Below are 18109 nucleotides of genomic sequence, written 5' to 3' on the forward strand. Positions count from 1 at the left end.
CCTAATTGTCCTGAGTGTGAAAAATGACCTCCTTAACCACTTCTGTGATAGGTTTTAATGTTAAGTCAGATTTGTTGTGGGATTAGTGCATAAAGACCAAGGCTCTCCTTTCTTCCTGAATTATTAAGTAACACGGTGAGTTCTTGTAATTCAAATGATTCCATCCATCTGCACCCCAGCTCTTGAGGTAAGGATGCTCTGCCCTGAGTAGACATTGTGGAACGGCCGTTCACTCTCCCAAGCCCTAAGAGCACCACTTAGAATGATTCAATGATATTTTTTCATTATCAGTTACTTGGTCTTTTACCTTGCTCCTGTGAAACCAGTAAAGCAGGTATAATTATTTTCCCTTTTGGCATGAAGAAACTAAAGCCTGGAGCGGTCAGATGACTTGCCGGGGCCAGGGAGACGTGTGTTTCTTCGATCCCCATCATTTTTGCTGGGGCTTCTTCATCCGCCCTGAGATGGCAAGCACACAGGCCTCCTGAAGTGTGATTGGACCTGGGGCGGAGCTCGGGGCTCCGGGAGTCTTGGGTCCTCCCTGGGTGCTATGTGGTAGTCCCTCCTCAGTGCCCTCCCGCTTACCTGTTCCAACTAATTACTTGGGCCGTATTCAGCCTGTTCACGATTTCTCAGCTTGCCCTTGGGCTGGTCCATTTCGGTGTCTTTGGTGGTACCTGTAGTGAGAAGAGTGGGAGAAAGGACATTAGGATCAATTACCTGAGCTTCCCGGCCCTTCCTTGGCCCTCGCTGCTTCTGCTGCCTTGGCTCTCCCAATCCTGGCATGAGGAGGCCCTATCACTATCTCTACTAGGGTTGCTACCCAACCTTGATGACAAAATACCCAGATCAGCCCACATCTGAGATGCCCCACAGCCAGACTGGTAGAGCCTTCTTTCAGTCTTTAGCACCTCAGTATGGAAATGGTACCCTGGACAAGTAGGCGAAGCGATCCCCTGGGCCCACAGCCCTGATGTACAGCAGAGGACAGCAGCTCCAGAGATGCTGGACCACGGTCAAGGGCCAAGCAGAAGTTACTGGGACACTGACGTCAGAACTCAGCCCTCTGAATTCCATGTCCAGCACTCAGAACAAGGGTCTGAAAGGAGTAAACCGGTGTATTCTATCATGACTTAACTGTTAAGTGTTAGGGTTCTCTCAGTTTTCCCCACAGCAGTAGTTCCCTACACGAGCAGACATCGGGATCAGCTGGAGGGTGGCGCACCTTGCTGCTCTCCACACACACCCAGTGTCCTGTGTGGCACAGATGGGGTGAGATCCAAACACTTCTAATAAATTCCCCGGTGATGACGGTGCTGCCGGTCCCCAGGGCACACTTGGAGAAGCACTCTTTCAAGAACTCTGGGCTTGATTTGGGGACCAAAACATTGAGAAAATCCTAGAAGACATCCAGAGTTGGAGGGGGAAACAGTTCGGAAACAACAGGGGGCGATAGTGGCAAAGGACTCAAGCAATTCCAAGGAGAAAAAAAAGAGAAAAGAGAGAGAAAGAGAAAGGGAATTCCTCAGTGCTGGCCAGGAGGGAGCTACCCCCTCTATGTGCGATGGCAGGGCACTCCTCACCCAACATTCATGTTCCCCGACACACACACCTCTCCGGGGTCCCCTTCATCCTCCTGCACTAGCTTTGCCCATTGGAAGTCCTGCCCTGACTTGTAAGAGTCACAACTGTGGCTTGGAACTCACAACTCTGCTTCATTGACCGCCAGGGAAGGCAAGTTTAAAGTAAGAGTGAGCTTTCTATTTCCAGTTCCAGGCACAGTGCCTGGTTCCATTTGTGTCTGTTGAATAGAGGAATGAAAAAACGCATCTCGTCATACCCAGCATCCTGCTGGAACTCTAGACATGGGGCTCTCTTGGGACCACTGCTGTAAACTTGTCATCCTTCTCAAACATCACCCTTGCTAGACCACCTCCTGTAGACAGCTCTGTGCCCCCAGAACCTAGAACACCACGCAGCACAGAGTGGGTACTAAGATGCTTAGCACAGCGTCTTTTGAATGGGTAGATGAATGATTCAGTGAATGAAGGAATAAAGGAAATAAGTAACTGCTTGAATTTGTAACCCCAGCTAGGGGGGCTTACATCCTAAAGCGTGTTTTTATAATTTCCAACCAAACAGCACCCTCCCAAACAGGAGTGACTTTAGAGACGCATCCCATACATCTGTGCCTGAACTCTCTGGGATCGGTGTGGAATAATCGGCTCCAATAGGGCAGCCTGCAAACATATAAAAGAGAGCCCCAAATGCTCTTGATTCTGCACACAAGGGTTGCGGTCTTAGATATCAGTGTTCCACTTGTGTGCACAGCAGGAAGAACCATCCATATGGTATCAACAACCTCCACAATTCCTGAACTTGGTGTTGTTGCCACACCTGTAACATCCTCTTGGGTCAGGCTGTGTGTGCATGTGAGTAAGCGGGGAGACCAAGTCCCTTGACCTGGGACCTATTAGTAGATTCAAGGATTATGTATAAGCCTGTAGGCAGGCAGTTGTGTTCCTCCCTAAAGCCTCCTGTCCTTTTAGGCGCTGGAAGAAAATTAGGTATTGGGTAAACATTTATTCTCTTGTTCCCAAGGTTGGTTATTGTCATACCCTCTGATGCTTGAAAGCCAGTGGTGAGATCAGCTAAATAAATAAGCCAAAAAATAAAATAAATAAAAATAAATAAATAAATAAGCCATGAGGCCTGGGACAGCAGCTCTAATTGGCACTTGAGAAAAATAAGGCCCCATAAAAGCAGTGTACAAAATGCAGAGCGGGTAACTGTGGGGACTGTCCTGTGACTGGGACACAATGGCAGCGTGCGGTCAATGGCTTCATCAGTGCAGGTCCATATCTGCGGCTCTGGTAACTGAGCAGAATTCACCAGCCCCGCGTGAGGCAGACTGACGGACCAGGCAGACTGGGGGTGGGGCAGCGGGAATGCGATTCTGTGCACACACCAACAGCCAGGTACGAACATCCTCACAGGATGGTCTGCCCATTTTGACTAGCGTGAATAATCTTAACGGTCTCATGTTACTCATTTAGGACAAGGTACCCAGAATGTGTGCGTACTCTGCCAGCGGTGGCAGTGGTAGTGACAGTGACCCCGACTGTGGAAATAATGGTTTTGGAGCTGGAAGGGGCAAGTTAGTGAAAGCGATGAAGAGCGCCACCCCAGGTAATGCACGCCGGGGCCCCGGGACACTCGGGGCTCCTGTCTCTCGGGAAGCTGTCCGTCACGCCTTTCACTGGGCTCTGCTCCACCCCGCTTTGATTTTACATCTCAGTTCCATGTCTCTCCCGAGATCTAATGTTCTGGTACTTATGGAAGATTGTCTACATGCATCAGTTTGCTTTCTGGTATTATCTTAATGACATTGCAGTGCGGTCTGTAAGGATGTTATTTCCAATCTGGCGTCTCCCAAAAAGTCTCCGGTGGAGTTATCTCCATAATGAAGGAATGACTATAAAGATAACTTGGTTCTTAATTACATACTTCGGCAAGTTAAGTCATCCAGTGAGCCATGGATGGGGTGTTCCCAGGCTCTCTGCTCATATCCTGCTCTGTAACTCTAGACCCGTTACCCATGTCATTATGAGCACGTCTGTTTATACGAAGTTCAAACTTTCTCACATTATTTTTATTTGAAAGAGAATTGGCAGTAGAAAAACCATCATCCCGAGGCATTTAAATATATATATATATTCAGCTGGCATTTCCTTACAGATACAAGAGGACAGATGATCCCCTAACACAAAATGTGGTCTAGGATCTGCTCTTCTTCTAATCCGCTCTAGATTATCTGACATATTTTAATGATACAATGGAGAATCATTCTTTTTGTACTAATCAGCTTTTCTCAAATACTAATGTGGCAATTATGTGATGAAACCATGACTTTCCTTTTTAAAACAAGCCTGATGTGTTGCTTTTGAAAAAAACGTAATCTAGCAACCCTGTGTGTTTCCGGTTTTCCAAGAGTCTTGACATTTGTGATACCTGGTGGTAACATAGGTGTGTAAGGATAGTCATTAACCTGAGCCTCCTCTCTGTTGCTTGCGTCCTACGAGTCACCAGAGAAGCAGGACAGATGGGTGAATCCTGCAAAGGCTTACCAAGAGGAAAGTGGAGAATACCCCCTGGTGTTTTAGTTAGACTGTTGTCCTTGTTTGCTCTCGGGGCTGCGTCAGCGTCCCTCTGGTTGTGACAGATAAGGGGAAGGAGAGTTAATCATCATGGGTCCTTCCCCATGAAGACACCTAGGACAGGCCAGCTCCCTAGTCCAGCTCTTACCCTGAACTTAACATGGGTCCACAGTGAAGAATAACCTTACCTCATTGACCCTCAACTGCTCCTCCAGCTCTAAAACTCCATTCATTTATTGAACAAATACTTATAAAAAGCCTCCTCTGGGCTAGCTTTCCAGCAGTGAGTAAATGGATGAAGATCTCTGCCAGACAGTAAAAAAAAAATGGGTAGAATAAGCTAGTAAATGTATATAGTTTGTTGAAAGGAGATATGGAAAAGACAGGTTGAGCAGGGTAGGACGGGAAAGCAGGGCTGCTCCTGAGTGGTGGTTGGGTGGGAGCGGATGTTAAAATTTAAATAGAGGGCTTCCCTGGTGGCGCAGTGGTTGAGAGTCCGCCTGCCGATGCAGGGGACACGGGTTCGTGCCCCGATCCGGGAAGATCCCTCGTGCCACAGAGCGGCTGGGCCCATGAGCCATGGCCGCTGAGCCTACGCGTCCGGAGCCTGTGCTCCACAACGGGAGAGGCCACAACAGTGAGAGGCCCACGTACCGAAAAAAAAAAAAAAAAGAAGATTTAAATAGAGCAGTCAGAGCAAGTCTCCCTGAGAAGTTGGTGTTTGAGCAGAGATGTGGTGGAGGGAAGGGAGTGAGCCCCTGGAGGATACCTGGGGGGAGCGCGTGGCCTTGAGACAGCAGCAGCGGGCAGCCAGCGTGGCCGTGGTAGAGGGGGGATGTTGCAGGACGGGGAGGTGAGGTCCAGTAAACGGAAAAGGAGCCAGAGCTCTCGTACGGCCTTGCTCACCTTTCTGAGGTCTTTGCTTCTCCCCTGAGAGCCACGCATGAGGGCCTTTGGACATCTCTGAGCACAGGAGCGGCATGATCTGAGATGTTTTCAAAGGACCACTCTGGCTGCCATGTCGCGAAGACTGAAGAAGCAAGATCGACTAAGAGACAGTGCCACTCATCCAGGCAAGATGTGTTAGTGGCTGGGACCAGGGTGGTAACAGTGAAAGCAGTGGGCAGCATGAGCTAATAGAACTCTCTGCAGCGAAAGGAGTGTTGTGTCTCGGCCCTGTCCAATACCGTAGCCATCACCCACCCATGGCTTAGGAGCTCTTGCGATGTGGCTAGTGTAAGGAACTGAATTTCTAAATTTAATTTTTGCTGTAGTTTCCCTAAGAGTTCCATTTTCCTCTCTTTTAATTTGTTTTTATTTCAATTAACTTTCAATATTAATAACCAGATTTGGGTCACTGTACAACACAAGGAGTGACAATGGTCTCATTCCAGTTCTAATTAAAAATACAACATGAATCACTGATAGCTTGGAGATGGGGGTGAAAGAAAAAGCAGGGTCAAGGATGGTTGCCAGGTGGGGTCCTAGAAGGGACAGAGCTCTGCCCACTGCAGTGGAGAAGGCTGAGGTCGGGGGAAGCAGTGGTAATCGATGCTAAGTTCGAGGTGCCCATTGAGCAAGCGGAGGTGTGAGTAGTGTGAGTCTGGAGTTGGGCAGGTCAGGTCTTGTCTGGAGAGGTAATTGGAGTGTCAGCGTGTCGATGGCATCTAAGGCCCTGGGTCTAGCTGAGATCAGAGGAGACAGAGTGTTGACAGAGAGAGGACCTCACCCTCCCAAGTGTAAAGGTCGTGGAGAAGAGAAAGAACCAGCAAAGGAGACTGGGTAGGAACCAGCAGTGAGCGGGGCAGAGGAGAATGTGACGTCTCAGAAGCCAAGTGGAAGAAGTATGCCTCGGAGGAATTCCACGATTCCATACGCTACTTGCTAAAAGGAGGGACACAGTCTTCGTAGACCCGTCTCTCACACTGGTCGTGGGGTTCCAGGGGTGGGGGAAGGAAGTGGGGATGGGGAAGGAGGGACGGTCTAAAGGCAGTTTGAAAACATCCTGAGAAAGGAAACAAGATTAAGACAAATTGTCTGACTCTGAATGAGGACGTACCTGAGGATGAGAGAAATCACTTTAGGGTTCAGAGTTTTAGCCCAGCTTGTTTAAACGAGTTGTGCAGAGCAAGAAGGGATATGCATTCGGTGATGGCTACGGATCCTGGTGAACAGTGAACTTGCTCCTTTACCTTTTTTTTCTATCCCCCTGCAAACTGAAGTGAGTCTCAGCCTCAGGTTGTTTTCTGTCTGTCCTCACTGTGTTCATCCTCTTCCCTCCAACCCGAGCAAATCCCTGTGTGAGAGGAGCAGGCTTCTTTCATCCTATTGCTTTAGCCTCTGTGCACGTGGTGCTTCTTGGGATAAGGTGCGGAGTAACCCTGGAAGCAGCGCAACCAGCAAGAAGAGCCTTCCCTCTAGCCAGGCATCTGCCCTCTGTCTTTAAACATGGACTTGTTGCCAGAACTCTGTCATCTGCCCACCCTGCCCGATCCAGCCACCCCCCAGCCCCGGCTGATGTCAGTGCTGCCAGGAAGGGAAAACGCGTGCAGACGGCTGGCGTGCCTGTGGGTGTGTGCTGGCTTCCAGCAAGCCTGGGAAGGGACGTTCAGGGTCGATGCAGCACCGGTAACTTTTTGGATGTAGGCAAAGTTGATAAGAAAAGAAAAGAGCAACAATTAAGAGAAAAACACTAAAAGGAGTACATGCCTTGGGTGTGCAGTAGAGATTTTCTCCCCTTTGGAGTCACGATTTTGCCTTGCTTTCCTCACCTGTGCACGTGAAGTGAGACTGCCCCCTAGCCCCGAGCCGCCCCGCCCCCCCCCCAGCCCATTCCCTCTTTAAGTAAAAAGGTTTTGTAATAGAGGTCCCCAACCTGCAGGATGGAATGTGCCAGTAGATCTTAAAGCCTTAGTGGATGTTCTGCAAGCTAGTTGGCCTTTCTGAAACACACCCTGTCTCCCTGGTTCCCTGAAATCTCCCTCAGGTAGGGGAGGGTACTTGCCATTGGCAATCTGTCCTCCGAGGCTTCTAGGAAATGGACACTCAGTGGGCTCGACCTCTTACGCAAAAGAATCCTGCCTTCCAAAACCCTGCCTAAGGGCTCATAATGCACTCAAGTGAAGACACGTCTTTCCTTTCATGGTTGGTTTCTTTAGAGTGACTCTGAAATGTGTTTAGAAAGGCCAGGGTGTTAGCAGAGAGGCAGCGGTGGGAGCAGGTTTTAGCAGCTGGGTAGGTGGCGCAGCAGGTGAGGGGGTGAGTGGAGTGAGTCTGTGGCTTTGTTTCCATGGAGCTGCCACTCCAAATTGCCAGGCTAGACATAACAAATACTCCTGCCCCTTTCCTGCAGGTGGAGCCTGGGAGAAGGCAGGAGCAAGGGACAGAGGTGGGAAGGGGAAGGAGAGAGAGAGAGCAAACCAGGGCCAGAATGTAGAATAGGGAAGACCCAGTGGACATGCAGCGATGAAGCCCCGGCGGGGCGGGGAGTCTCAGCCCTGACTGAAGGCCCTGGACCTGGTTGGCAAAAGGTGAATGAGCCATTTCTAACCAAGGCTGCTCCCCCAAGCTTCTGATTCATCCATCTGGCTGCCCACCACCATCACCTACCCTGCCAGGTACCTCAAGGGGCCAAAATCCAACCTCGAACCTCTCTTTTTCCCTGTAGAAACGCCTTCCTTCCCGGCTCTCTGTCTTCTTATTCGTGTTCAGCACTTAGCACAGGGCCTGGCACATCATAGGTGTTGAATAAATGGTAAACAACATCATAAGGACTGGTGAAGGCTTTGGTTAACCTCATGCAACATTCATCATCCATTTGGGCCTTTCCTCGTCCAGAGAAAGAAAGACCCAGAGCAGCCGCCTACAGAGAGAAATTCTATAAGGACCTGTCTCCTCTGTATGGCTCTGCTAGAGAAATTGCTGAATCCATTTTTCCAGTTTTTCTCCTGGATACAGACATAATTCAGCTTCCTCTTTTTTTTTTTTTTTTTTTTTTGCGGTACGCAGGCCCCTCACCGTTGTGGCCTCTCCCGTTGCGGAGCGCAGGCTCCGGACGCGCAGGCCCAGCGGCCATGGCTCACGGGCCCAGCCGCTCCACGGCACGTGGGATCATCCCGGACCGGGGCACAAACCCACGTCCCCTGCATCGGCAGGCGGACTCTCAACCACTGCGCCACCACGGAAGCCCTCAGCTTCCTCTTTAATGATGATTCTTCATGGGGGCTGCTGGAGGCATATCAGACTCCTCCTCTGTGGTGTTTTGTCTCTTTTAAATGGTCCCGGTCCCCTGGCTTGATTTTCATAATCTCTGCCCCAACTTGGGAGTTACTGTCACAGAGAGTCACTCTTATTGATGAAAATGCATCACACCCTTGAGACCTGAAGGAGACAATGGTTGAGAACCTTTGCTCTTCCAGTATTTGTTCTTTGAAAATCTCTAAGTTGGAGTGGTTAGTAGATAAACAAGATTGACAGAAAGAATAAAAGCAAAGAAGAGTGTTGACCTCTACTCTAGTTCATCTGGTTTATTCAGCTCTGACTCTGTGTCCAGGCCAGTGCTGGGCACTGGCGTTTGAGGGCAGGTTAGCGACATAGCCCTGCTCCCTCGATGCTTCTAAGCAGACCTACAGACTCGAAACATCATCTGAGAGAGATGCTGCTCGAGTCCTAAACAGTTGTGTTCTACTGCCTAAGGCCATGCTCAGAGTGAGGAACCGGAACTTCATTTGTTTTTAGTTTTCATAAATTGACTTCCCACTAGGGTCTGTAGATCACTGTGCTCTCGAACTTACTTTCAAGAACACGCCCTCCCTCCTCTGACCCCTCACCCTCAAATGCAGTGATCAGGTCCAATGAGCACAGCTCCAGAACCACGGTCCCACAGCCAACTGACGATGCTCCTCTAAAAAAGCCCCAGTTTCCTGAACAAGAAGTACGTTTTCTTCATTTCAAGGTGATTACATTCAACAAATTACAAAGAGCCAGGGCAGCTGAGTTAAAAACAATTGGTTTTGCAGTAATTAGAAAAACACAAGGACATGATGACTGTGGACCACTATGAAAAGGGACACTGAAGGATAACGGCTCCGGTTCCTGGTTAATTCCTCAGCTTGAATATTTTGAGATTCACAACTAATTATGCAGAGATGATGAATTTTAAAAACGCTGCCACTCTGTCTTGCCGAGGCCAAGGACTTTGGCTATTAATAGAGCAATCAGATTTTGCTATATTGTAGAGAATTCACGCAAAGTTGCATCTATTTTAAAGCGTTCATCTGGCACATGGCTTAAAGATGACAAATCGTTGTAATATGCCAAATCAGCATTGGGTTAAACTAAATCCAAACTCGTTATAATCATTCTGAGTTCCCCTGGAGAAATCTTTAGTTTCAAATGGACACCAGCGGTAAGAGTTCTCTTTAGTCCTTCCTGGATCTTCTCTCTTATTTAGATCATTTTAAAGATTGGCTTTATATTGACAAGCCCATCCCAACTTGAGGGGAATAGACACATGCAATAAAACACAAGAGATGTGTCTCCTGGCATTAAACTTCCCTGCATGACAAATGGAAAGTACTGACCGTGACAGGCAGGCTGCTCTGAGACCCTTACTGGAGCCAGGTTCTCAAATTTCTCTCTGTCACCATTTATTCCCCATCAGAAAAGCCACAGCCCTTTCAGCTATTCCAATTGGATTTGCACTCTGCTGAAGTTTGGGGGTTTTTTAGTGGGGAAAAGTGTCCCCACTCGTTATGCACAATAACAAAACAAAACAGAAAACCCCACTAGCTTCTAAAAACCGCGTGGTCAGAAGCTAACCGTCAGAAAGAACCCGCTGTGTCCTCAGACAGGCTTGAAAAGGGAGGCTGCGATGTGACCTGCATTTAATGAATTATTAAAGCTGCATACTGTGAGGCCCTTAAGAAAGCAAATGTCACGATGGACAGAATGAGTTTACCCTCCGATCAAAAGAGCCGTGTGCCGTGGTGAGGCCGTCGCTCAATTAAACTGGACCGCGGGATACAGAGGAGATGCAGACTAAGTCTGGGGACCCTAATGAGACATTCTGGAGGGAAGAGATGCCCCCCGGAGTCTGTCACTCTGTGATGGACATTCTCCCCTCCCCCCCACCATTACCACAGCTCCCCCAGTGCTACCACCTCAAGTTCCAGCACAGCCCCAGACATTTAAACAGGAGCTTGCAAAGTAGAATTTCAAAGCACAGAACAAATCCTTGCTTGTTGTGGACTAGGTAGGGAGAGCAGATAACACAGAGTGCTGTGCCAAATAGCAATCTTTGGCTGCCAGGACTGAAAGGAAGCTGGGCAGTGGATCTAAATAAAGAAGCAATGAATCGGATGCCATTTCATTTGTGAAAATGCGTGCATCTCCTCAGTCTCATGCAGGGGACGCAGAAGGACCTGCTAGACCTCCAAGGCCCCTGCCACCCTGCAGCCCCAGAAGCACGTCTGAAAATGACTTTTGTGTAGCGCTTACCCATAATCCGAGGGATACCTCCAGTGTTCACTCTAGGTCATCTAGCCCAGTGGCTCTCAAACGGGCTGACTGTGCTCCCCACGGGACGCTCGGTGATGTCCGGACACATTACAGGCTGTCACAATTCACAGGTGGTAGGGAGGGCTGCTGTCTGGTACGTAGAGCCCGTGGACGCTGCTAAACCTCCTATAATGCACAGGGCAGCCCTAATAACAAAGCCTTATCCTGCACAGGATGTCAGCAGGGCTGAGAAGCAGCCGGGACGAGATTAACCTCTGCGTATCGGAAATGTTTGTTGGGAGGGACGAGCTGTCAAATATTTGTGCCGAACTATAACAGCAGCCACATCCCCCTGCCTGCCCAGCGGGTGCACCAGGCCTGGCCCAGCTACCTGATTGGGGGTTAAGATGCACGTCCTCCGAGAGGCTTTGGAAGGGATGTCCGTGCTTCTGTCTGGGCCTCTCACAATGGCCTGTGGCGTCTGGTCCGGTGCCTCTGTCTGAGTATCAGGGACAGGGCGACCGTCTGAAGTACTAACACAGACCGCAGATTGTTTGAGGCTGCTACCCATTAAGCCTCTTATTAGTGTTTCATTTCTGTCTCTCTTAGAGAACATGTGCCAGAGGAGGCGGGACTCCTTTACAGACTTGCAAGTTACCCGAGGACAGTTAATCCTCACGCTGCTCTAGTGAAGCAGGTAAATTGCAGTTAGATGTTAAAAGAAGAAAAAACATCGTCAGCAGGTGTTTGGGGTCCCTGGGGGACCTCAGCGTTTCCTACTTGCCTAAAAAGCGCATTGTGACCTTTGGAAAGGGCCCCTTGCCAGGACCCTTCCACAGAATGGTTCAGACTAAGAAGAGTAACATAAATCTCAGGAATAGAAAGGCTAGGTCAGTAGAAGGAGCTCTGTTGAAGAAATAGGGTCAGCGGGGAAAAGAAGGAGCTCGGTATTCAGGGGAAATCTTTCTAGAGGTAATTATTAAAGTTTGCAAAAAGAGAATGGGATGTGCAAAGCTTTGAGGTGTGGGGAGAAAGGAGACATGGATTCTAATTATTTAGCATATTTCGTTCTCAGAGTTGAAGAAAAAAGACAGAGACCATTTCTAATATTCTCCCATCCCAACCACCCCTCCTTAACCAGCCAAAAACCTACAAATATATCCGTACTGTACAACCAAGCAGATGACCTCAGGGAAGAGAGGAGGGTTCCTTCCTAACCAGCAACCAGGAATTTTGCCAGGAAAATGTCAAGCCTCGTTCAGCAAATCACACAACTGGCTCTCCTCTGTGAACTTCTTAGAACCCAGAAACCAAGTCACGGGCTATTTGGCCGATGTGTTGGACGTGTCCATAGTTGGGAGTTAGGACACCCGGGTTCTAGTGAATAGACTTTGTGACCCTGGACCAATAATGTTAGCTTTTCTGAGCCTTCGTTCCATCTGCCATCCAGGGCCCACCTTGCCTTCTTCTCGTGAAATAGTTCAGATTTGATTATTGATGTCAGAAGGCCTCCAACCTGTAGAACACTAAATAAGCATGAGTGGAATTATGTTAAACATGCTGAGGGAAAGAACAAATCCTGGAATTTAAGGTCGAGGTATTCAGAGGAGGGGAGGGGAGCACAGGGACCTTGCAAATTGTGGGCCAAAGTAACGTGAAGCTGCAGCCTCAGAAGGGTAAACCCACCTCATAACTTAGCCAGGCTTATACAGTTTCATTAAGGGAAACGTCATATTCTCTTTATCTGTTGTTAAAATTCAGTCTAAGTAAGAGAGAACTGATTCAACCTTCCCTGAAACAAGCCCAGTAGCCTCCTCCTTCCTTATTATTTATTTTCACAATAAGTAGCAATACCCCAAGCTGTCACTCAGCATCATCGTTTCCAGATTCAGTTACATGGGGCCCAAGAGATATGGTGAGGCTGGATCAGGTGGGGGAAAGTTCCATTTATACTCAGACCAGGAATTGTATTATAAATGAATAAATCAGCACACTCTTTAAGGAATTTAATTAGAAAAGGAGACAGCATCCTTTCCATGGTATTGGCCATGCTGGCTCTCAGTCTTGGGCAGGCAGAGAAGGTTAGTGGTTGGCTCCCAGCCTCCCGGCCAATCAGCTTACTTATTTGTTTATGAACCCCCAGAGGCGTCATAAACAGTGTTTTCTTCCACCTTCATCTTTTCACTTTTTTAAAAACTTCCCTTTTATCTTGGTTTGTTCGATCCATCCTATGCTATAATTATAATATATCACATTGGCCCTTTTCATCCTGGAATGTTCCGTCCGCCAGAAACCTCCAGGTATCTTCCTGAATTTGATGAGGATTCTGTAGAAGGAGAGGTGGCGGGATCAGTATTTTGAGGGAAGACCTAAAGCTATGCTGGCATCGTTCACTGCCCCACAGCGCCCACGAAATCTTTGAGATGTGCACAAGGGCTCAGATACCCATCCTGGAGCATGCATGTGCCTTCTTGGACCGTAACTTACTGAGTCATCTTGAGCAAACATCTGTCTTGCCCTCATTCAGCCAATCCCGAGCTGGATGTCTTCAGGATCACCCCCCACCCCCCGCCACCAGGGCTGATGTTCTATCGCTGTAAACAAAACCTATAGAGACTCGGACATCAAGCTTCAGCTTTCAGGATCCAGCAGTCTCTGCTGTTTGGAGAGCTTCTCAGAGTTTTCCTCAGGTCTCATTTTTCACAACTTGATTTTATTGTTTGGATCCCAGAAGCCTCTCCCCTACCTCTGTGCCGCACGCCTCATATAGGTTAACCATCTTTACTGGTTTCTTGCTCATCCTTCGAGTCTTTCTTTGTGCAAACCAAGCAAATGCAAATAAGTACTTTGTATATAAAGTAAAGCAAACTGTACACACTGTGCTGCATCTTGTTTTGTTCTGTTTTCCTCCAATTCACAACATATCCTGGAGATCGCTCCACGTCAGTACATAAAAGTCTTCCTCCTCCTTTTTTCACAGCTATGTACTAGGTACATAATTCATGGAACTAGTCCTCTATGGAATGGGTTCCCAGAATTAGACTTCTGAGTCATAGTAAACGCATCGTCAGAGGAGTTGGGCCGTTTTCACATCCACCTGCCGTGATTGACACGCCTGGTCCCCCCAAAGTCTCACCAACAAATTCAAGGTCAAACTGTTGTGCTCCGCCAGTCTTACATAGAAGAAATGTATTTCCAGTGTGGTTTGGATTTGATTTCTCTTATGAAGTGTAAGGCTGAGAACTTCTGCTTAAATCTACTTAAATGTCATTGTATTTCTGAATCTGTGAATCATCCGGGAGTGACCTTTGCCCGGTTTTTGACTGGGCTGTTAGTCGTTCTCAACACCATTTCTAAGAGCTTCGTAACATTTAGGGAGATGATTCCTTCATTTGTGATACAAACTGTCCATGTCCTTCCCAGTTGTTCATTTGCTTGGAACATCACTTAGGGTGTTCTTTGCAGTATAGAAGATTTTATTTTCATAGGGTCAAGCTCATCATTCTTTTGAGACAAGCCTTTGCTCACTCCAAATTTATTAATTTAAAAAAAAACTCACGTCTTTTTTTCCTAGTACCCAGACAGTGTGTATTTTTGTCCTCACATACAGATCCAACTTTTTAAAAAAATTTGACTATCCAGTTGTTCGATGTCCGTTTTATATTAAAGAGATACTTTAGCAAAGAGAAGATCAGTCAGTTTCCTTTATGACCAGCTGTGAAGCAGACAGTTTGGTAACTGAGGGAAAATGGAAAGATGCCAGTTTCTTCCATTACAGTGATTCACCTGGCCAACCTGGCCCTTTCATCCCCACATTCTGGAGTTTGCTGTGTCAGTCACTTCACCATCGGGCCTAATTAATGAAAAAAGGATCATATGACCCATGTCCAGGTGAAGGAATATCCTTTGTTTCTAAGGACCTTGTGGCGATTCATAGAGTGTGCTGTCCTATTACTGACTGATTTTTGGAGGACTCATATTACAGGCCTGAAGATGTGCAAGGAAGGAAAGTTAAGTGTGCAAGAGGAGGCTCCTAGGCCATTTGGGCAGAGTGAAACCTCTCCTTTGGCCATGCTTATGGGTAGACTAAGTTAGTACTGGCCAGGGACTCACCGTGAATCATCCCTAAGTCCTGGGGGCAATAGAGAGGAAGCGTGAGGCATGGTCCTGCCCACACAGAGCTTACAGTCTAGTTGTAGAGAGAATAAGTTAGAAATGTTAAAAGCCACTAACAATACCAGCAGCATAGGGTATTCCCTGGTGGTCCAGTGCTTAGGACTTGGCGCTTTCACTGCCAGGGCCTGGGTTCGATCCCTGGTCAGGGAACTAAGCTCCTACAAGCAGAAAGGCAAGGCCCCCCCAAAAAAAAAAAAATACCAGCAGCATAGAAATAAGTTCCCAGAGTTTCCAAAAGTATGATATAGACACGCCACCCGTGCCCATGCCTGCTTGTTGCTGTCACAACTCCTACTCAGTGACCTTACATCATGGGCCATCATAGGGTCTTATCTTCCCATGTCAGATGAAGACTTATTTTCCCCATTTCAAACGGAGTGGATCAACTCAAAGTCAGAACTCTAGATCTAGGCTTCTGTCCCTCTCCTGGGATTCCATAATCCCCTCCTCTCACCATGACCATCAAATTGCTGTTATCCCCATCTGCCTCCCCTGCTTGTTCCTTAACAGCAGGAACTGTGACCTTTTCCACTGAAGCTCTGGCACATGGCAAGGGCTTACTGAATGTTTATCGATGGGCTGGGTGTATGAATGGTCTATGACTCTGAGATTGAAAGCCAGCAGGGTTCCCAGCAAAAGGCATGAAGTAGTGAGGCTGTCTCCCTGGAGGGACTTTTGGGGTCAGTCTTGAAGAATCGAGTTTCAGTTGGCATAAAGGAGAAGAGAATTTCTGCTTGGAGCTAGTGAGGGAATTGAGGAGTGAAAAAAGGGTCAGAAAAAGGCAGTGACCACCAGTCTTCCCCATAGGCAGTTAGCAGGACAGAGGTCATGTGGCTTTACAAGAGAAATTTATAACATAAAGGTGGTACCAACTGGGAGTGGTTGTGATCTGTGTGTGCCAGTGAGTCTGAGAGGTGAGCAGAGGACCAGCACAGAACACGGGTGATGAACAGGCTGGGTTGGATTTGCCGTTACTATTCCCAGAATCTGCCTTTCAACTTGAATCTGTCCTGCAGCCTTCGCTGAAAAACAACAAACAGAAAACTCGCCTCTCTCTCTCTCTCTCTTTCTGCTTTTTCTCCTCATATCTAATAACCTAGAGCTTTTGTGTTAGAAGAGAACTTAGAAGTTATCGTGTCTATCACTGGAATGGAAGATGCATGAGGGCAGGGATTCATCCCTATGTCATTTGTCATCATATATTCTTCACTCCTTTAACTTTCAAAGTGGAAATTTAGGTTAGATTCCATTTGCCTCTGGGAAACCCAGTGCAGTCCTTCGGCCTCACCGTTCTCATTTTGCAGATCAAAGAAAGGTGCTTTGAACAGTCAAATTACGGAGGGAACAAGCCGTAGAAATCGGTGGCGTTTTTTTCTAGAGACAGCTACACTATTTGTGTTTCAGCTCCCTGAGCGCTGAAATCACACCTTGATACCTGGGCTGAGCACAGGGTCTAGCAAAACTGTAGGGGCTTGCCAGATGTTCATCCAGCACTTCTAGATATAGAATCATACCACCTCTTATTCCTGACTTATAGCTCAGAAAAAAGGAAAAGGGTCCTAGCAGTAGCCTCTGATGGAGAAGTTTGGTCTTGCATTTAATTAGCTATGAGAGTCTCTGGGTCTTACCCAGAAAAAAGATGTTGAGTTAGATCAGAGGATTACAAATCTTTTTTAGTCATAACAAAAACTTTTTCTGCAAGCAAACTATTACAGAGACCCAATGCTTAAGACAGACAATACGTGTAAATTTTTGTAATGTAAATGTAAAAATTTACAAAACGTTTGTAATGTAAAAGTGTTAACAAAAAAAAAGCAGGTTTGACGGGCATAGATGGTGCCCTGCTTCCCCAGGTCACTATAGTGGCAGCTGTAGTATTTCAGAGGAAACCCTACAAGGGTTTCTCAACCCTAGCCAGACCTTAGAATCCTCCGATCGGGTTGCCATATTTAACAAACAAAACTACAGGATACCCAGTTAAATTAGAATTTCAGCTAAATAATGAAATAATGTTTCAGTATTTACCTAGGCGTCCAAGTTTATATGGTTTCCTATGTTTTATCTGGCAACTCTACTTAAGGAACTTTTAACCAACTAAATTCTAGACCAGTTAAAGCAAACTCTTTTGGGTTGGGTGTTCCCATTAGAATTTTTTAAGTCCCCCAAGAGATTCTAACATGCAGCCTGGGGGGAGTTCCACTGGTCTCTGAAAAGCACAGTGTGAACATTGAAATGGGTGATCTGTAAACCACTTCCACCTCTAAAACTGTAATTCTGAGCAGATCACAATTTGTGATTTCAGACTTTCTAAAATAGTTCTTATCAGGAGAAAGACTATTTCTTATCACCTGGCCCCAGCAGGGAGATGGGTTAGTATTACTAGATTATGTTTGGGAGAGCCGTGCTCTCCACTTACACTTTGTGCACTTATAACTGAGGTCTATCGAACTGTCTACCACATCCTACAGAGAGTGCAGAGTGGAGAAGGGGGCCACGCCGGCCACTTGGCTGACCAAGAAGGCCCAGGTGCTCTTTCCAGCGTTGTCACCACCTGGCTCTGTGCTTCAGTTTCTTCCGTATAACGGGGGTAATAACAGAAAGAAAATAGTTGCTATTTCTTGAACTTCTAAAATGTGGCACACAAGTCCTCCGTATAGCTCATTCTAATCTCCACAGCAATGGTTCTCGAAATTAATTTTTTTAGATTTATTTTATTGAAGTTTAGTTGATTTACAATGTTGTGTTCATTTCTGCTGCACAGTAGCGATTCAGATATACATATATATATATATATATATTCTTTTTTATATTTTTTCATTATAGTTTATCACAGGATATTGAATATAGTTCCCTGTCCTTTACAGTAGGACCTTGTTTTTTATCCATTCTATATATAATAGTCTGCATCTGCTAATCCCAAAGTCCCAATCCATCCCTCCCCCTCCCCCCCCCTTGACAACCACAGGTCTGTGGGTCTGTTTCTGTTTCGTAGATAAGTTCATTTGTGTCATATTTTAGATCCCACACATAAGTGATATCATATGGTATTTGTCTTTCTCTTTCCAACTTCACTTAATATGATAATCTCTAGGTCCATCCATGTGGCTGCAAGTGGCATGACTTCATTCTTTTTTATGGCTGAGTAGTATTCTATTGTATGTATGAACCACATCTTTATTCATTCATCTGTCGATGGACATTTAGGTTGTTTCCATGTCTTGGCTGTTGTGAATAGTGCTGCTATGAACATAGGGGTGCATGTATCCTTTTGAAATATA

The 18109-nt window shown here is 46.9% G+C and overlaps 1 protein-coding gene across 1 annotated transcript in view; it reads left to right on the plus strand.

Moving 5' to 3' along the window:
- NCKAP5 (NCK associated protein 5) overlaps window positions 1-18109 on the plus strand; it is a gene marked incomplete at its 5' end in the record, with an annotated part of 911020 nt that overhangs the window by 865875 nt on the left and 27036 nt on the right. The window lies entirely within an intron of this gene.

The sequence above is a fragment of the Grampus griseus genome (assembly GCF_964374135.1).
Source record: "Grampus griseus genome assembly, chromosome: 7".
Taxonomy (NCBI): domain Eukaryota; kingdom Metazoa; phylum Chordata; class Mammalia; order Artiodactyla; family Delphinidae; genus Grampus; species Grampus griseus.